This window comes from Cherax quadricarinatus, unplaced genomic scaffold, assembly GCF_038502225.1.
Source record: "Cherax quadricarinatus isolate ZL_2023a unplaced genomic scaffold, ASM3850222v1 Contig23, whole genome shotgun sequence".
Lineage (NCBI taxonomy): Eukaryota > Metazoa > Arthropoda > Malacostraca > Decapoda > Parastacidae > Cherax > Cherax quadricarinatus.
Genome location: NW_027195049.1, coordinates 573175 through 577500, shown reverse-complemented (window position 1 = coordinate 577500; position 4326 = coordinate 573175). Strand labels below are relative to the sequence as shown.

The 4326-nt window shown below is 52.4% G+C and overlaps 1 protein-coding gene across 1 annotated transcript in view; it reads left to right on the top strand.

Moving 5' to 3' along the window:
- Positions 1–1322, top strand: part of LOC138851151 (protein giant-lens-like) — a 13460-nt gene extending 12138 nt beyond the window's left edge. Inside the window, exon 4 of the mRNA XM_070079821.1 lies at positions 1–1322. This exon is cut by the window's left edge and continues 319 nt beyond it. The gene's annotated coding sequence lies outside the window, so the exon portion shown is untranslated.
- The last annotated feature ends 3004 nt before the right edge of the window (positions 1323–4326 follow it).

Here is a 4326-nt window from a genome sequence, read left to right as displayed (position 1 = left end):
TGGTGGCACTGGTGTCCCTAGTTAGTAGTTATGGTACTAGTGTCCCTAGTTAGTAGTGATGGTACTAGTGTCCCTAGTTAATAGTGATGGTACTAGTGTCCCTATTTAGTAGTGATGGTACTAGTGTCCCTAGTTAGTAATGGTACCTGTGTCCCTAGTTTGTACTGATGGTACTAGTGTCTCTAGTAGTTATGATACTAGTGTCCCTAGTTAGTAGTGATGGTACTAGTGTCCCTAGTTAGTAATGATAGTACTAGTGTCCCTTGTTAGTAGTGATGGTACTAGTGTCCCTAGTTAGTACTGATGGTACTAGTGTCTCTCGTTAGTACTGATGGTACTAGTGTTCCTGGTTAGTAGTTATGCTATTAGTGTCCCTTGTTAGTAGTGATGGTACTAGTGTCCCTAGTTAGTACTGATGGTACTAGTGTCTGTAGTTAGTAGTGATGGTACTAGTGTCCCTAGTTAGTAGTAGTGATGGTACTAGTGTCCCTGGTTAGTAGTGATGGTACTAGTGTCCCTGGTTAGTAGTGATGGTACTAATGTCCCTGGTTAGTAGTTATGGTACTAGTGTCCCTAGTTAGTTATGGTACTAGTGTCCCTAGTTAGTTATGGTACTAGTGTCCCTAGTTAGTACTGATGGTACTAGTGTCCCTAGTTAGGATTTATGGTACTAGTGTCTGTAGTTAGTAGTGATGGTACTAGTGTCCCTAGTTAGTAGTAGTGATGGTACTAGTGTCCCTGGTTAGTAGTGATGGTACTAGTGTCCCTGGTTAGTAGTGATGGTACTAGTGTCCCTGGTTAGTAGTTATGGTACTAGTGTCCCTAGTTAGTTATGGTACTAGTGTCCCTAGTTAGTTATGGTACTAGTGTCCCTAGTTAGTACTGATGGTACTAGTGTCCCTAGTTAGGATTTATGGTACTAGTGTCTGTAGTTAGTAGTGATGGTACTAGTGTCCCTAGTTAGTAGTAGTGATGGTACTAGTGTCCCTGGTTAGTAGTGATGGTACTAGTGTCCCTGGTTAGTAGTGATGGTACTAATGTCCCTGGTTAGTAGTTATGGTACTAGTGTCCCTGGTTAGTAGTTATGGTACTAGTGTCCCTAGTTAGTTATGGTACTAGTGTCCCTAGTTAGTACTGATGGTACTAGTGTCCCTAGTTAGGATTTATGGTACTAGTGTCACTAGTAGTGATGGTACTAGTGTGTGTGTACTCACCTATATGTTATTGCAGTGGTTGAACCACAGCTCTTGGCCCCGTGTGTGTGACTGTACATTACTGTACATAAACTAATATATTCTAATCTCTCGTCAAAATAAAATATATCGAATGATATTGTTCTTCGTCCCTTGATGCTGGAGGGCTCTTGATCCCAGCACCAGGAGCTGCTGGAGGGCTCTTGATCCCAGTACCAGGAGCTGCTGGAGGGCTCTTGATCCCAGTACCAGGAGCTGCTGGAGGGCTCTTGATCCCAGCACCAGGAGCTGCTGGAGGGCTCTTGATCCCAGCACCAGGAGCTGCTGGAGGGCTCTTGATCCCAGCACCATGAGCTGCTGGAGGGCTCTTGATCCCAGCACCAGGAGCTGCTGGAGGGCTCTTGATCCCAGCACCAGGAGCTGCTGGAGGGCTCTTGATCCCAGCACCAGGAGCTGCCCATCCCTCGGATCAAAGATCGTTACCTCCCAGCTGCAGTGTGGCCCATACGGTTTTAGCGCAAATAGGCCTTAATGGAGATTTAGATTAATTTTTAAATAATGGATTTAAATCCCCTTTAAACGCCTCTGATGTATTAAAATTCTAATAAAAATTTTAATTAAGCGCTAAACTGACATGGGCCATAGAGCGCCACAGGGTACGTTGTGTTAATGTGTAAGAGGGTCCCATGTACAGGAGGGTCCCATGTACAGGAGGGTCCCATGTACAGGAGGGTCCCATGTACAGGAGGGTCCCATGTACAGGAGGGTCCCATGTACAGGAGGGTCCCATGTACAGGAGGGTCCCATGTACAGGAGGGTCCCATGTACAGGAGGGTCCCATGTACAGGAGGGTCCCATGTACAGGATGTACAGGAGGGTCCCATGTACAGGAGGGCCCCATGTACAGGAGGGTCCCATGTACAGGAGAGCCCCACGTACAGGAGGGCCCCATGTACAGGAGGGTCCCATGTACAGAGCCCCATGTACAGGAGGGTCCCATGTACAGGAGGGTCCCATGTACAGGAGGGTCCCATGTACAGGAGGGTCCCATGTACAGGAGGGTCCCATGTACAGGAGGGTCCCATGTACAGGAGGGTCCCATGTACAGGAGGGTCCCATGTACAGGAGGGTCCCATGTACAGGAGGGTCCCATGTACAGGAGGGTCCCATGTACAGGAGGGTCCCATGTACAGGAGGGTCCCATGTACAGGAGGGTGTACAGGAGGGTCCCATTTACAGGAGGGTCCCATGTACAGGAGGGTCCCATGTACAGGAGGGTCCCATGTACAGGAGGGTCCCATGTACAGGAGGGTCCCATGTGTACAGGAGGGTCCCATGTACAGGAGGGTCCCATGTACAGGAGGGTCTCATGTACAGGAGGGTCCCATGTACAGGAGGGTCCCATGTACAGGAGGGTCCAGGAGGGTCCCATGTACAGGAGGGTCCCATGTACAGGAGGGTGTACAGGAGGGTCCCATGTACAGGAGGGTCCCATGTACAGGAGGGTCCCATGTACCCCATGTACAGGAGGGTACCATGTATGGCAGGGCCCTGTGTACAGGAGCCCATGTACAGGAGGGTCCCATGTACAGGAGGGTCCCATGTACAGGAGGGTCCCATGTACAGGAGGGTCCCATGTACAGGAGGGTCCCATGTACAGGAGGGTCCCATGTACAGGAGGGTCCCATGTACAGGAGGGTCCCATGTACAGGGCCCCATGTACAGGAGGGCCCCATGTACAGGAGGGTCCCATGTACAGGAGGGCCCCACGTACAGGAGGGCCCCATGTACAGGAGGGTCCCATGTACAGGAGGGTCCCATGTACAGGAGGGTCCCATGTACAGGAGGGCCCCATGTACAGGAGGGCCCCATGTACAGGAGGGTCCCATGTACAGGAGGGTCCCATGTACAGGGCCCCATGTACAGGAGGGTCCCATGTACAGGAGGGTCCCATGTACAGGAGGGCCCCATGTACAGGAGGGCCCCATGTACAGGAGGGTCCCATGTACAGGAGGGTCCCATGTACAGGAGGGTCCCATGTACAGGAGGGTCCCATGTACAGGAAGGTCCCATGTACAGGAGGGTCCCATGTACAGGAGGGTCCCATGTACAGGAGGGTCCCATGTACAGGAGGGGCTTCATGTACAGGAGGGCCCCATGTATAGGAGGGCCCCACGTACAGAAGGGCCCCACATAGAGGGACCCATGTTCAGGAGGGGCCCCACGTACAGGAGGGCTCCACGTACAGGAGGGTCCCACGTACAGGATGGTCCGTGTACAGGAGGGCTCCATGTACAGGAGGGCTCCATGTACAGGAGGGCTCCATGTACAGGAGGGCCCCACGTAAGGAGGGCCCCATGTACAGGAGGGTTCCAAGTAGAGAAGGGCCTCATGTACAGGAGGGCACCACGTACAGGAGGGCCCCACGCACAGGAGGGCCTCACGTAAAGGAGGGCCCCACGTACATGAGGGCCCCACGTACATGAGAGCCCCACTTACAGGAGGGCCCCACGTACAGGAGAGCCCCATGTACAGGAGGGCCCCATGTACAGGAGGGCCCCATGTACAGGAGGGTCCCATGTACAGGAGGGTCCCATGTACAGGAGGGTCCCATGTTCAGGAGGGTCCCATGTACAGGAGTAACCCATGTGCAGAAGGGACCCATATACAGGTACAGGAGAGCCCCATGTAAAGGAGAGCCCCATGTACAGCAGACCCCATGTACAAGAGAACCCCATCTACAGGAGGGCCCCATGTAGAAGAGAGCTCCATCTACAGGAGGGCCCCATCTACAGGAGTAACCCATGTACAGAAGGGACCCATGTACAGGAGGGCCCCAAAGGGCCTCATGTACAGGAGGGACCTATGTACAGGAGGGCCTCATATACAGGACCCTGTGTACAGAACCCTGTGTACAGGACTTTGTGTAATGAACCCTGTGTACAGGACATTGTGTATAGGACTGTGTGCAGGACCCTGTGTACAGGACTCTGTGTACTGGACTGCATACAGGACCCTGTGTACAGGACCTTGTGTACAGGACCTTGTGTACAGGACCCTTTGTACAGAACTGTGTGCAGGAGGAATCTCTGTACAAGACTCTATGTACAGGACTCAGTGTACAGGACCCTCT